General features: G+C 42.3%; 1 long non-coding RNA gene across 3 annotated transcripts in view; it reads right to left on the bottom strand.

The window, feature by feature from the left end:
- Positions 1-15,791, bottom strand: part of LOC133378433 (uncharacterized) — a 32,631-nt gene extending 16,840 nt beyond the window's left edge. For all 3 annotated transcript variants that reach the window (XR_009761024.1, XR_009761026.1, XR_009761025.1), the window contains exon 1: positions 15,548-15,791. This is a non-coding gene — a long non-coding RNA (uncharacterized LOC133378433). The remainder of the gene's footprint in view (positions 1-15,547) is intronic.
- Between the last annotated feature and the right edge of the window lie 702 nt (positions 15,792-16,493).

The following is a 16,493-nucleotide window of genomic DNA, read 5'->3' as shown; positions in this document are numbered from 1 at the left end:
ACGCTAATGCTAGGAGCCTGCGAACCAAGATGGGAGAACTGGAGTGCTTGGTCTTAGAGGAGAGCATTGATATAGTGAGCATAACGGAGACCTGGTGGAATGGAGAAAACCAGTGGGATATGGTTATCCCTGGATATAAACTATATCGGAAGGACAGGGAAGGACGTATTGGTGGCGGAGTCGCTCTATACGTGAAAGAAGGCATTGAATCCAGCAAGCTCGAAACCCCCAAAGGGGCAGACTCCTCCACAGAATCATTGTGGGTGGTGATACCATGCCCCAGGAGGGACTTAATACTGGGAACGATCTATCGTCCCCCTGATCAAAATGCTCAGGGAGACCTTGAGATGAGATATGAAATTGAGGAAGCATCCAAACTAGGAAATGTGGTAGTAATGGGTGACTTCAACTACCCGGACATAGACTGGCTGCATATGTGTTCCAGTCATGACAAAGAAGCAAAGTTTCTAGATATTCTAAATGACTATTCCCTAGACCAGTTGGTCATGGAACCGACCAGAGGGACGGCAACCCTGGACTTAATCCTCAGTGGGGACCGGGACCTGGTGCGAGATGTAAGTGTTGTTGAACCGATTGGGAGCAGTGACCACAGTGCTATTAAATTAAACATACATGTAACTGGCCAATTGCCAAGAAAATCCAACACAGTCACATTTGAGTTCAAAAGAGGAAACTTCACAAAAATGAGGGGATTGGTAAAAAGAAAGCTGAAAAACCAAGTCCAGAGGGTCACATCACTCGAAAATGCTTGGAAGTTGTTTAAAAACACTATATTAGAAGCTCAACTGGAGTGCATACCGCAGACCAGAAAAGGTACCGCCAGGGCCAAGAAGATGCCAGCATGGTTAACGAGCAAAGTCAAGGAAGCTCTTAGAGGCAAAAAGTCTTCCTTCAAAAAATGGAAGTCTTGTCCAAATGAAGAAAATAAAAAAGAACACAAACTCTGGCAAAAGAAATGCAAGAAGACAATAAGGGATGCTAAAAAAGAATTTGAGGAGCACATTGCTAAGAACATAAAAGCCAACAACAAAAAATTCTATAAATACATTCAAAGCAGGAGACCATCTAGGGAGACAATTGGACCCTTGGATGATAAGGGAGTCAAAGGTGTACTAAAGAACGATAAGGAGATTGCACAGAAGCTAAATGAATTCTTTGCGTCTGTCTTCACAGTGGAAGATATAGGGCAGATCCCTGAACCTGAACTAACATTTGCAGGAAGGGATTCTGAGGAACTGAGACAAATAGTGGTAACGAGAGAGGAAGTTCTAAGCTTAATGGACAATATAAAAACTGACAAATCACCGGGCCCGGATGGCATCCACCCGAGAGTTCTCAAAGAACTCAAATGTGAAATTGCTGATCTGCTAACTAAAATATGTAACTTGTCCCTTGGGTCCTCCTCCGTGCCTGAGGACTGGAAAGTGGCAAATGTAACACCAATCTTCAAAAAGGGATCCAGAGGGGATCCCGGAAATTACAGGCCAGTTAGCTTAACTTCTGTCCCTGGAAAACTGGTAGAAAGTATTATTAAAGCTAGATTAACTAAGCATATAGAAAAACAAGCCTTGCTGAAGCAGAGCCAGCATGGCTTCTGCAAGGGAAAGTCCTGTCTCAGTAACCTATTAGAATTCTTTGAGAGTGTCAACAAGCATATAGATAGAGGTGATCCAGTGGACATAGTGTACTTAGACTTTCAAAAAGCGTTTGACAAGGTACCTCACCAAAGGCTTCTGAGGAAGCTTAGCAGTCATGGAATAAGAGGAGAGGTCCTCTTGTGGATAAGAAATTGGTTAAGAAGCAGAAAGCAGAGAGTAGGAATAAACGGACAGTTCTCCCAATGGAGGGCTGTAGAAAGTGGAGTCCCTCAAGGATCGGTATTGGGACCTGTACTTTTCAACTTTTTCATTAATGACCTAGAATTAGGAGCGAGCAGTGAAGTGGCCAAGTTTGCTGACGACACTAAATTGTTCAGGGTTGTTAAAACAAAAAGGGATTGCGAAGAGCTCCAAAAAGACCTCTCCAAACTGAGTGAATGGGCAGAAAAATGGCAAATGCAATTCAATATAAACAAGTGTAAAATTATGCATATTGGAGCAAAAAATCTGAATTTCACATATACGCTCATGGGGTCTGAACTGGCGGTGACCGACCAGGAGAGAGACCTCGGGGTTGTAGTGGACAGCACGATGAAAATGTCGACCCAGTGTGCGGCAGCTGTGAAAAAGGCAAATTCCATGCTAGCGATAATTAGGAAAGGTATTGAAAATAAAACAGCCGATATCATAATGCCATTGTATAAATCTATGGTGCGGCCGCATTTGGAATACTGTGTACAGTTCTGGTCGCCTCATCTCAAAAAGGATATTCTAGAGTTGGAAAAGGTTCAGAAGAGGGCAACCAGAATGATCAAGGGGATGGAGCGACTCCCTTACGAGGAAAGGTTGCAGCATTTGGGGCTTTTTAGTTTAGAGAAAAGGCGGGTCAGAGGAGACACGATAGAAGTGTATAAAATTATGCATGGCATGGAGAAAGTGGATAGAGAAAAGTTCTTCTCCCTCTCTCATAATACTAGAACTCGTGGACATTCAAAGAAGCTGAATGTTGGAAGATTCAGGACAGACAAAAGAAGTACTTCTTTACTCAGCGCATAGTTAAACTATGGAATTTGCTCCCACAAGATGCAGTAATGGCCACCAGCTTGGACGGCTTTAAAAGAAGATTAGACAAATTCATGGAGGACAGGGCTATCAATGGCTACTAGCCATGATGGCTGTGCTGTGCCACCCTAGTCAGAGGCAGCATGCTTCTGAAAACCAGTTGCCGGAAGCCTCAGGAGGGGAGAGTGTTCTTGCACTCGGGTCCTGCTTGCGGGCTTCCCCCAGGCACCTGGTTGGCCACTGTAAGAACAGGATGCTGGACTAGATGGGCCACTGGCCTGATCCAGCAGGCTCTTCTTATGTTCTTATGTTCTTAAGTATTGTCCTTTAAATGTGCTTTAAACGTATGGTGGGTACAGAGCCTGAGAAGAACATAAAACAGCTCTCCTGGATCAGCCAAAGGCCCATCTAATCCAACATCCTGTTCACACTGTGGCCAGACAGATGCCTATGGGAAGCCCACAAGTGAGGAAAGGTGGGATATAAGTAAGTAAGTAAGTAAGTAAGTAAGTAAGTAAGTAAGTAGGACCTGAGTGTGACAGCACTGTCACACTTGTGATTTCTAGCAACTGGTATTCAGAGGCACACTGCCTTTGACACCAGAGGCTGTACACAGCCATCATGTCTAGAAGCCACTGATAGCTCTATCCTCTGTGAATTCGTCTAATTCTCTTTTAAAGCCAACCAAGTTGGTGGCCATCACTTCCTGTAGTGAGAGCAAATTCCATAGTTTAATTCCATGCTGTGTGAAGTACTTTCTTTTTGCCTGTCCAGAACCTTCCAACATTCAGTTTTTGGATAGCCCTAAGTCCTACCATTATGAGGGAGTGAAAAACATCTCTCTGTCCACTTTCTCCACACCATGTATAATTTTATACACCTCTACCACATCCCCTTTAACTTGCCTTTTTTCTAAACTAAAAAGCCTACATGTTGTAACATTTCCTCATAAGTGAGATGCTCCAAACCCTTGGTCACTTTGATTGCCCTTTCCTGAACCCTTTCCAACTCTACAATATTCTTTTTGGTATGAGGTAACCAGAACTATACACACTATTCCAAGTGTGATTACAACAAAGTAACAAAGTAACAAAAATAGATTATCACGTTGTTCACACGTATTATTTTCACAGCAAAAACCTTGCAGAGTGGGCCATATTGCAACTGGTAGGCTGCAACTGGTAATGGATGGCATAGGGCCTATTCACAGTGGGGGATTGTACCAGGTGGCCTATGCCCTTGTTGCACCTGCTCTGGCCCTAAATCCACCTGATGTCTACATTACAGGTGGCAGGTTCCAACAGGAGCTGAAGAAGTGAAAACCAGATCCATATTATCAGTCCAGCATCCTATCCTCACAGTGGCCAACCAGATGCTTATGGGAAGCCTGCAAAGAGGACCAGATGGGTTGGATCCCAGCTGGATGCTAAGTAGATGTCCACAACCAGAAGGACTCCATGGAGAGGACTGAGATGCAGTGCAGAATCCCAAGGGAAGGAGGGGAGAGGCATTTTTGTTGTCAATTCTTTCTTTCCCCTGCAGCCTTCTGCATCATGTCTCACAATGGATTAATGGGTGGTCCAACCCTCCAGGGCAGATTTTAGGGGAGCTATAGGAGGAAGGGGGAGTCAGCAGAAGACACCCGCCTTTGCCCAGTTTAGCAGACTATGGTGGCACATGCATGAGTTCCTTCATGACTTGGCTGCCGTAATCTGCTATATGTGTGGATGCCTTTGAGAAGTTACCTGAAATGTTAGCTTGTTCAAAATGTGACAGTCAAGTTGTTAACTGGGGCCAGGTATAGGGAGGCTGTTTAGGTCAAGAGAGTCTGATGGACCACCTTCTCCCATATGAGCATGTCTGCTTATGAAGTAATCTATGGAAATCCTCTTGTTAGTTCCAAACTCACTTTTGTTGCCATGCCCAAACTTTGGAACTCCATGCCTAAGAAGGTTTGTGTTGTCCCTTTCTTGTCACAGTTTTAAGAACTTCCTATTAGAAAAGCCTTTGGCTCTTAGAGGCTAGATTATGTTGTTTGACCACTATAATTCTGTGTGATCTTTCTGCATTTTTATAAACCCTGTTTTTACTCTAGCATTCTATCATGTTTTATAACGTTTCTTGCTGTGGCTGTTTTTAAATTGTTTTATTGCTGGCGTTTCTTGTTCTTGTTCTTTTTTGTATATTCCTATTTTGTATATTCCTATTTTGTTGCTCTTGTGGGCTGCCTTGAGCTGGATGAGGAAAGAGGGGTATAAATATTTTAAATTGTGATGGGAGTATCTGCCAAGTTTGGTTCTCTGTTTCTCATTTTCCAAATCTTAAATTCAGTTCTCTGCAGTTTCTGCAGCCATTCTGCAGCCAAAAAAAGAGAGAGAAAAAAGTGAAAGTTCTTCAGTATTTAGTGCAAATTTCTCCTAATACATTTTTGTAATCCTTTTTATTGGGTTTTGCAGGTATAAAACAACCAACTGCACAACACAACAACAACAAGAAGAAAAAAGAGAACAACTGCACCCATTCCTTGAGCCGTCTGATCTGGCCACAGTGACACATGCCTTAGTTACATCCTGTTTAGATTACTGTAACGTGCTCTACGTGGGGCTGCCTCTGAAGACTGTTCGGAAACTTCAGTTGGTGCAATGTGCTGCAGCCAGAATGTTAACTTGGGCTGGTTACAGGGACCATATGACTCCCATGTTACAAAAGCTCCACTGGTTGCCACTCTGTTTCTGGACACAATTCAAAGTGCTGGTGATGACCTATAAAGCCCTATATGGCTTAGGTCCAGGCTATCTGTCAGACCGTATCTCCCTATATGAGCCTGTCCGGGCCCTGAGATCCTCAGGAGAGGCCCTTCTCTCAGTACCTACATCCTCACAAGCACGACTAATGGGGGCACGAGATAGGGCCTTTTCGGTGGCTGCCCCGAGGCTTTGGAACTCCCTTCCTAGGGAAGCAAGAATGGCCCCCTCCTTGCAGTCCTTCCATCCGCAAGCAAAGACTTTTTTTATTTCAACAAGCCTTTGGAACTGAAAGCTGTTAAGGACAGGATTTGAAGGGTGCTGCATTGCTATTGTTTTGGAGTTCCAGTTTTGGAAAAATGGCGGGGTATAAATAAAGATAATAATAAATAATAATAATTGCTATTGTCTAATTGTATTATTTTAAACTGAGTTTGAATTATTTTAACTGTATGTATGAATGGTTTTAATACTGTAAATAGTTTAATTCGATTTTAATCTAGACTTTTGTATGTTTTTAATTATATGTGTGCTTTTATCTGGAAGCCGCCGTGAGTTCCAGTTTTGCAAAAAGGGCGGGGTAAAATAATGATAATAAATAAATAAATATAAATAAATGGGATGAACGATACTTCATAACTTGACATATGACTACAAAATCAAATCCACAGGTAAATCAAGAATTCCAAATGTCCTGGGAAGCTATGGGAGTCGCTGTTCAAGATGGTGTTCATAAACATAAGAAATAAAATCCTACCTGACAATGAGAAATGCATCAGGTTTAGTTTGTTCCTGGTGCAATTGCAATATAAAAATATTTTCGTATGCAGTTTTGACTAATGTACACATTTTTGCAAGCAATTTCTCCTAATAAAATGCATTTTTGTGTGTTATTTTCACAAATATATTCATTTTTATACACATTCCCCCCAAATACATGCATTTTTTGTAAACAGTGTTTATTGGAGAACTGCAGTGCAAAATTTGGAAAAATTCTAATAAATACAAATTTTGAAGGATTGCTGTGTTTTGGTTCTCATATTGTTTTGGAAAGTGAGAATTTGACAAATTCAGCTTTAAATGCAAACTGAATCAGATTTCTGCCCCATCTCTAGTATAAAAATAAACAAATAGCTTTAATTATTTAATGTTTCAACTGTGACCATTGCAAAGTTGCTGGCTTTACTTGATTCTGCCTGTCATACTATTGTGGGCTGTGTGTCTTCTGTCAAATTCAGTTCTTCTGTCAAGCTACCCTGGGACTCAATTTCAGAGCATTTTACTATTATTATCATATTCTGGTGTTATCTCTTTTTTAACAATTAAAAAACCTTGTTTTTACCATATTACCTTGGGGTATATTATTAGAAATGAGATGACATCTGTTGAAATTGTCTATTACTCTTCGTTTTTGCATGTTTCTGAAATGTGGATGTGATAATGCATGGATGTCAATTACTATTTTTCTGCATAGCTGCTATTGTATGTAGAAAGGTGAAACAATATTATCTTTAATGATAATAACAATGATGATGATGGTGATGTTCATGCAAAATGATATCATATGCACATTCCACAAAAAACTAATTATTGATTAGTTTTAGCATTTGGCAAGTCATATATTGTTTATTTTAGTGCTGCTGAGGAAAATTGTTCTGGAAAGCTATTGGGCAATCTTCAAATAATAATAGATTGCTATTTTCAAGGACCAGTCTGTGGATTTGCTTCTTCTCAACATTTTTTTTTAGAAAAAATCTATTGTTTTGAAAATCGCATGTAAACTGTTCTGGGGGGCTGGCCTGAAAAGCAGTATATAAATGGCTTAAATAAATAAACAATAAACAACCCCCCAGACCCTCACATCTCCAGAGAATGAGCATCAAGCCACTTACAGCCTCCAGTTGAGAATAATTGGTACATTTCCCCTATTTTTCTTGGGGTTGCTAATGAAGGATCATTAGTACTTCCCCTCCCCTAAAAAAAATGTTGAAGACCATTTTAACTCTCCTTATTTTCATGGTCTGTTAGCTGTTTCTTATGTGGATTTGGAAGACAAAACAAAACTCCACAACTCCCATCTTTTCCAGTTCCAGATTATGATGAAGTACAGTGCCTCCCCCCTACCCCATGCACACATTGTCACTCCAATGGCCAAATGTTTGATTTCTGTCGCTCCTGAAATGTTCAAAGCGGTTCTCAGGGGGGTGTAGATAGCTATGTGTCCTCAGATGCCATGTTCCGCTATGAACATTTAGGGGTCAGTGTTTATGAAAGTAACGGATTCATAAGACTGGTGAGAACTTCACAGTTTGCTCTGTCAGTTCCCTCTTTGACCTGAACCACTCCAGTTATTCCCAAGCTTGGATTTCTCTTGCATTGATGCTGCCAATTACACAGACGTGCATAATTGTTTGGAGATCGCTCTCTCTCTCTTTAAAAAATGTGGACAAACTTTTACTGGAGGCTAAATTTAGACTGTCAAACTTGTTTCCCTGAGGCCAGATTGAAAAAAAAAAGGAAAGGTCTTCTCACATGTGAAGAGGATAGTGTTTAAATCTGTTATGTCACTCAGAAAGTTCAGTCAAATGAGGACAACTTTGTGGTATCAGGTGCAGGTGGTGATCGGCTGTCAGCCTGACAGCTTTTCTTTGTCATATGCTTTAATGCTGTAGATACAGCTAGTCTAACAACCAGCCCCAACCCAAAATCTAAACTGACAAGGAATAAGAAAGTCTTGTTTTATTTGTTCCCATGGAAAAAATGCTTTTGTTCAACTGTTTCTAATTCTTTATTTAATAGAACATTTTTTTAAAAAAACAAAAAAAACATGTAAGACATTATCCAGACAAAATTCAAAGCATTTTTTCAATTGTGAGATATCTGCTTGTGGAACACCATGCTGCTAAAGAAAAGGTTACTTATTTATTTACGTAAAAATTTCCTCCCACCCTTCTTATCCACAGAGATCACTCAGGGCAGATTACAGCACTCACAATAATAACAGTCATAATAAAACCACAGTATCGATCAAAATTTGAAGGAGGCAGGTGGATAAAAATGAACTCAATCATGTGTCTGTAGTGAAAAACAAAACCTACCCGGGTAAAAGAATATTTACTGGTCAATGGAAGATGGTTAAGGATGGGGGCTGTTGGTAGCATACAGTGGGGTGGCAGTGCATACCTGACCTCCCAGCAGTGGAGTCACTGCTGCTTACTGGGAGGTAGAATGGAAAGCGCAAGGCAGTGGGGAGGTTAATGCTGTGCAAATGCCCTGACAGTCAAAACGGTGCTCATACCAGTGCATTTGCATAGCACCGAGCTCCCTACTGCCTTGCCCCTCCTAGTCTCCCTCCTGGAAAGCAGCAGCAACTGTGTTGGGAGAGCAAATAAGCACCACCACTCCATCCTGCTGCTTGCTTCTGGGGGCAAGGTATCTCACAGTTTTGTTAGTGAGACCAGTCGTGCCGTCAGCCGTGGAGACTAGTGGCTCTGATGCTTCAGCACCTTGGATAGCTCCTTGAAAGTTCAAACTAAAACCTGAAGCAGATTCACTGCCCCACAAACATCAGAGCCATCAGTCTTCACTGACTGTCAGGACACAACTTTGGGGTAGAAGTCCAGGGCTCCACTCAACAGGGGGAACAGGAGGATCCCCAAACACAACAGTTCGATCTTATCACATGACATAATTGTCATGAACCCTGTGGAATGTTCCTGGAGTGAGGATGATGGAGAAGATACAGGATGGGCCCCAGGAGAGGGTCCCAGTGCTTTGCAACAATAAAGTGTTGAAACAGAAGGCTTCAGCACTTTTAATAGTGACAGCTCCTCCCCCTTAACTCCAATTACAACAGAGGGAATGCTGCCTGATCAAGAGCCAGCCCCTTCTCCTCCCCTTTTCACCCCAGCTGCAGCCACCACACCCCCCCCTCTAAAGGAGGAGGATCTTTATGAGGTGCCACTGCTGCCATCACCCCAGACATGCAGACAACTGTGCTGGCATGCTCAGCTGGCCCTCACTTTTCCAACTAGGAGGAGTGCTCGTGTGTGCATGCATTCCTGTTCTGTGACACCTTCCTCACGCAAGTAGAAAGAGCCCACCCGAACCCATTTAAGGGTTGTAAGGGGGTTTGCCTAATTGCTTTGACAATGTTTTTGCTTTGAGTAGTCATGCCTAGTTATGCTGTGTAGAGAGATGCAGACTCTTGTGTGACCTGTAAGCTGATCCCTGAAGCTGTCTAAACTGAAATTTTTCATTAAACATACTGCAGAAAAATACATCAGTGGGTCTTAGTCTGATTCCAACATTCTTGGCCAGGACAGTAATACATATTTCCACCTAAAGAGGAGACCATTAAGTCCAGAGTTTAAAAGTCCCCATCTGCACCAATGGCTGCAAGAGGGCAACCTCTAACTTTTGTTGAACTTAACCATGCTTCCACCATAGGTGGGACATAATGAAACAGCTCTCCAGCAGACCTTAGGCAGTGATCAGAATGGTCCTTTAGGCATTCTGGATTCAAGCCATTTGGTGTTTAGAAGGTAATATCCAACACTTTGAATTGTGCCTGGAAACAAACTGGCAACAAGTGCAGATGTCACAGATTAGGTGTAATAAGAGCTCATGGGTGTGTGCCCATTAACAGACTTCACAGCCTCATTTGGGATCAGGTGGATTTTCCAAAAGCCCTTCAAATGCAGCCCTATGCAGAGCACATTCCAAAAATATAATCTAGGTATGCTTTACCATCGCCAGATCTGATATCAGAAATGGACACCACGGCACTTTTAAGAACATAAGAGCCTGCTGGATCAGGTCAATGGCTCATCTAGTCCAGCATCCTGTTCTCACAGTGACCAACCAGATGCCTGTGGGAAGTCCACAAGCAGAACATGAGCACAACAGCACTCTCCCCTCCTGTGGTTTCCAGCAGCTGGTATTCAGAAGCACACTGCCTCTGACCATGGAGGTAGATCACAGCCATTGTGGCTCATAGCCATTGATAGCCTTAACCTCCCTGGATTTCTCTAACCCCCTTTTAAAGCCATTCAAGATGGTGGCCATCACTTCCTGTTGTGCGATCAAATTCCATAGTGTTACTGTGCCATGTGTGATGAAGAAGTCCTTTCTGTTTTCTGTCCTGAATTTTCCATCATTCAGCTTCATTGGATTTCCACGAGTTCTGGTGTTATGAGAGAGGGAGCAAAACTTTTTCTCTGTCCCCTTTCTCCACACCGTGCATAATTTTAGACAGCTGTATCATGTCTCCTCTTAATTAAGTACCATTAATTTCAATGGAAGAGTCAGACACATACAGTACTTAAAATCTCATTCACCAAAATCAATGGGATTTGAAACTGCATAAGTCTGGCTGGATCAAACTCATTGTTGCTTTTATCATAATGATCATCATCAATAGGATAATTAAATATATATGTCTAATAATAGACTTGTAAACCAGATGGTGGTTAAATTTTAGTCCTCCATATGTTGCTGGACTACAACTCCCATCATCCTGACTATTGGCCATGCTGACTGGGCTGATGGGAGTTGGAGTCCAACAATGTTGGCAGGGACACAGGTTAGCCACCTTTGCTTTAAACCTCCTTCCCTCCACTGAAATATTTTGTTCTTCCCCCTTATTCAATTTTGAAATGGGACCCCTGCAAACTATCTCTTCATAGTCACACAGTATAAAAGCTTTCTTTTATCTGTTTCATTTCTGTGTATGTTAACTGCTAGGTTTGGGTATCTGCCAATGTCTGCTTTCTTTCCTTAATTTCTGCAGAGCTTGGAAAAGTTACTTTTTTGAACTACAACTTCCATCAGCCCAATCCAGTAGCCATGCTGGCTGGGGCTGATGGGAGTTGTAGTTCAAAAAAGTAACTTTTCCAAGCTCTGAATTTCTGTGGCCAGATTCTGAACTGAATAATGGCCCACTGTTGTGGAAGATCTACTCTACTACAAAATGTAGCTCTAAAAGCTGCAAATGAATGTGTACATCTTTTCACAGCTGGAGACTTTTCACCAGTAGCTGGCAAATGCCATAGAAAATTCAGCTACAAGGATGAAAAATAGAACAAACCTTTGGGGTTCTGTGTCATATTCATTATGTCTTTTGATTAGGGTGAGTTTTCTCCACATTGTGTACCCCATTCACCAAATATGTTTGCAGCCTCTCACTGTCTGCTCAGCAACCATGGGCTGGTTCTTTCATGCATATGCATCACTTGGAGATTTGGACAAATCTGTCAGTTTTGGTTGTCCACATTTCTCATTTCCCCCCAGAAAAAAATGTCTTCTGAGAAATATTGGCTCATTTCTAACTCAGAATGAAGACTGCCTGACTAGAGTTAGCACTGAGGAATCCTGTTGACCCCTTGAGTCTTGCTGAAGAAAGTAGGTGCAATATCACCCTCGGCAGTGGTGATCCTGAAAAGTAACAGAGAATAGGCTGGCAACAGACAATACTAAACTAGATGCTAAACTAGACTAAACTAGAGGTGTGTCTTGGTATAAGATAGCTCCCTGTGTTCTATACAGAGCTTGGAAAAGTTACTTTTTTGAACTACAACTCCCATCAGCCCCACCCAGCATGGCCACTGGATTGGGCTGATGGGAGTTGTAGTTCAAAAAAGTAACTTTTCCATGCTGTGGTTCTATATTTGTACTGTGTAGACATTAGAGGAGGCAGGAGGGGCCTGTGGCCTCCCATCATCTCTGCCCATGCTGGCTGGGGCTGATAGTAGTTAGAGTCCACCAACATCTTTAGCCTGGCCTTTGACACATGATCTACATCTACATCTATATCTATGTTATACAGCCATCAGAATGGCTGTATACTAAAGCCAGCATGGATTTTTCACATTCTGCAATGTTAAATTGAAAATACCCCCATGCCATTCTGATGCTTCCCATATGCTCATTTCAAAACAAAACTATACAAAACTTATAGTCCTGAACTCAGAAACACTAGCTTAAATTATTTAGAAAATTATCTAAATTTTCATGGCGATACACAAAATCAAGAGAGAATCAATAGTTCAAAGTATAAAAAGAGGGGGGGGGAACCAGACCCCTGTTGGACATTTTTCTGTCAGTGTTCCTCATGATTTCTTGAAATTAATTAAAAATCAGCCATGTTCACAAAGTACCTGTAATCCTGTTACTGATCTTGCCTCATACACTGACCTTTATCTTCTGCAGTTCAACGTTAAAAAAAATGCCTGGCCTATTTTTAATTAATTTAAGAAATTTAGCACTGGAGTCTATGATAAGCCTGGGCATACTCAGTAAGAACCAACCGTCAGTGTTCTAAAAGCCAGACTCTCAGCTGCTTGGCTTGGCTAATCAGGGGGCCACACCCACACCGTACCTTTATTTCACTTTAAACAGTCATGTCTTCCCCCAAAGAATCCTGGGAAGTGTAGTTTGTGAAGGGTGCTGAGAGGAGACTCCTATTCCACTGACAGAGCTCCAGTGGCCAGAGTGGTTTAACAGTCAGCCTCTTTGACTGAAGCTCTGTGAGGGGAATAGGGTGTCTCCTAGCAACTCTCAGCACCCTTCCCAGGATTCTTTGGGAGAAGCCATGACTGTCTAGAGCAAAATAAAGGTCTGGTGTGGATGTAGCCAGGGACAGCTTTGGTTTAAATTTGGGTGGGAGGCTACATGTACCTGCCGTAGAATAAAAAGGTGGGGAAAACAGCAAAAAAGAATAATACTGTTCACAATGTTTTCCTTTTGGAAAGGAAAGGGGCTTCCCCTCTGCCCAGTGCCCACCAATCCAATCTCCTCCCCTCCCCCTCCCCTCCCTCCCCTCCTTTTCCTGCCCCCTCTTCTTCTCCCTGCTCCTCCTCCAGGTCAGTTTCACCTATCCTAAGCATGATTGCAGAGGAGTAAATCCTATTGAACTCAAAAAGCATGCAAATGATCAAATCTGCCCTCCCCTCTTTCTATCCTTCTTGCCCCTTCCCTCCACCTTCTTTTGTCCCTCCCTCCCCTTCCAATCCCCTCCTTCCCCTCCTCCTCCTTCCCCTCCTCCTCCTTCCCCTCCCCTGTCCCCTCCCTCCTCTCCTCTTCTCTCTCCTCCCCCTTCCTCCCCCATGGTCAGTTTTGCCTATCCTAACTATGATTGCATGGGAGTGAATCCCACTGAACTCAATAAGCATGCAAATGATAAGACCTGCCCTTCCCCTCCTTCCTCCTCTCCTGTTCATTCCAGCCCCTCCTACCCCCTTCCATGGTCAGTTTTACCTATCCTAAGCATGATTGCATGGAAGTAAATGCCACTGAACCCAATAAGCATGCAAATGATCAAATCTCCCCTCCTCCTCCCATCTCCCTCCTGCCTGCTCCCATCCCCCTCCTCCTCTCTGCTCTTCCTCCCCTGCCCGTTCCAGCCCTCATTCCTTCTTCTCTCCCCCCCCCATGGTCAGGTTCACCTATCCTAAGCATGGTTGCAGGGGAATAAATCCCACTGAACTCAATAAGCATGCAAATGATCAATCCATTCTCAGCAAACTTGCACAGGGTCCCATTTCTTCCCTCCCATAATAAAAAGCAGAGAAATTCACTAATATGCACATGCTACCAAATTCTTCCAAGCTACACAGGAAGTAGATTGGATTGTGAAAGACCAACCCAAACTGTGTTTGCATTTCGACAACTTTGTAGGGCAGTACAATAGAGAGGAGGTCTATAGTGCATTCACTATAGCTGCCCAATTTCCCTGCTTTTAAAAATTTGATAGAAATATCTGTTGGCTATAGGTACGTTACTAAACCACAAAGTTTTTTTTTTTGCATATTAGTGAATCCATATCTATATCTATAGACACACCCTATTCTTCTGATTATAAATTCTTTTAACTCTTTTAATATTAAACTCTCCTAGCTGGTTAAGTTCAGATACAGGTTATTTATTAATATCTGTTCCTTTTCTTATGTTGGTTGATTGTTTATGCCTGAACAGGAGAGGTAACAAGCGGGGTGCCGTAGAACTTGGTCCTGGGCTCAGTGCTCTTCAACATTTTTGACCTTGATGAACCAGTGCAGGGAATGCTTATCAAATTTGCAGATGATACAAAATTGGGAGAGATAGCTAACATCCTGGATAATAGAAACAAAATTCAAAAGGATCTTGATAGGCTGGAGCATTGGGCTGAAAACAACAGAATGAAATTTAACAGTGACAATTGCACCTAGGAAAAAGAAACCAAATGCAGGGTTATAAGATGGGGGATACTTAGGTCAGCAATGCAACATATGAGAAAGATTTTGGAATTATTGTTGATCACAAGCTGAATATGAGCCAACAGTGCGATGTGGCTGCAAAAAAAGCAAATGCTATTTTAGGCTGCATTAACAGAAGTATAGTTCCCAAATCATGTGAAGTGTTGGTTCCTCTCTATTTGGCACTACTTAGGCCTCATCTCAAATACTGCTTGCATTTCTGGATACCACAATTTAAGGATTCAGATAAACTGAAACAGGTTCAGAGGAAGGCAACGAGGATGATCAGGGGACTGGAAATAAATTTCTGTGAGGAGAGACTGAAAGAACTGGGCATGTTTAGCCTTCAGAAGAGAAGAATGGAGAGAGATATGATAGCACTCTTCAAGTATGTGAAAAGTTGTCACACAGAAGAGGGCCAGGATCTCTTCTCAGTCATCTCAGATTGCCGGACATGGAATAATGGGCTCAAGTTGCAGGAAGTGAGATTTCAGTTGAACATCAGGAAAAACGTTCTAACTGTTAGAGCGGTACGACAATGAAACCAGTTACCTAGGGAAGTGGTGGGCTCTCTAACACTGGAGTCATTCAAGAGGCAGCTGGACAGTCACCTGTCAGGGATGCTTTAAGCTGGACTCTTGCATTGAGCATGGGGTTGGACGGAATGGCCTAATAGGCCCCTTCCAACTCCGTTATTCTATGATTTTATGATTTGCAGCCCTGTTCTATTTATCTGGAACCGACCTGAACAAGCAGGGCTTACAACTGAGTAAATACATAGGATTGGACTGTGCATCAGTTAAATTAAAGGAGTATGATTTAACTAATTGCACTACTAGTGTCCTTTTATCAGCAGGGTACAGCAACAGAGATAAATAACTTGTCCTACCTTCCATTGTATGTTGGTGTGTGTTTTTAAGGAGACACTTCACCTCGTCTTCCTCCTTGTCTTTACTGCAATTCAGGTTTATGCAACACATGATCTATGATCTTTTCCCAGGCTCAGGAAAAGGCCTAAAACTGATGACAGGCAGTAAAACCCAGATTCCATCCCTAACATATCCTTTGCCCTCTAACACACAAAATTGTATCAATGAATTTCAGTCATTTGGAGAAAAATATGGCTATTGTGTACTTGTTATGCTCCTGATGTAATTTTGATATCCTAAGCTGATGTTACATTAGGCCCTGTGTTTACCAGAATTGTCCATGGTAAATATTAACTATAAAGTCAAGGCTTCCCATTGACACAGCAGATGAACTGCAGCATAATCAGAGATTAAAGTACAAACGTATTTGCAGACCAGAAGCTCCGTGCGCTAATTCACTTCCTATTGATGGAAACGGGTTGTGAAACTTGCAGGTATGTTCAACAGGAAAGAAAATGCAGTGCTGCCCTCCAGTGCATTTTCCTGACCAACACAAATTCTTTTCAGAGTCAACAACTTGATTCTGCAATTCCCAGCCAAGTCATTTCCTCCCTGATTAAAATCAAACTGACCCAATTTCCACCAAGTGGCAAAACCTGAAATGATTTCAACCATGACAGAGCTGCTCAGTGGGGCTTGGAGTTTCACAGCCCTCCAGCAGAGCATTCTCATCTATAGGGAAAATAAAAATGTTACATGGACTCCAAAATCCAACCAGGGAGAGACTTCAGTGGTGCCAGTACTTTAGTTTGGTTTCCTTGGAATGAAGGTCCCTGGGGACTGTAGTGTCTTGCTGATATATGGTTTTATTTCACAGAAATAGACAATTTCTCAGTATGCATCTATGTATATCAGAGTTGCCAGGTTCATGGCCTGAGACTGGTCCTGTATCTTTAGGAAAAGAGA

Source organism: Rhineura floridana, chromosome 2, assembly GCF_030035675.1.
Source record: "Rhineura floridana isolate rRhiFlo1 chromosome 2, rRhiFlo1.hap2, whole genome shotgun sequence".
Classification (NCBI taxonomy): Eukaryota; Metazoa; Chordata; class Lepidosauria; order Squamata; family Rhineuridae; genus Rhineura; species Rhineura floridana.
The sequence above is the reverse complement of the archived record's forward strand: the minus strand, read 5'-3'. Positions and strand labels throughout refer to the sequence as shown.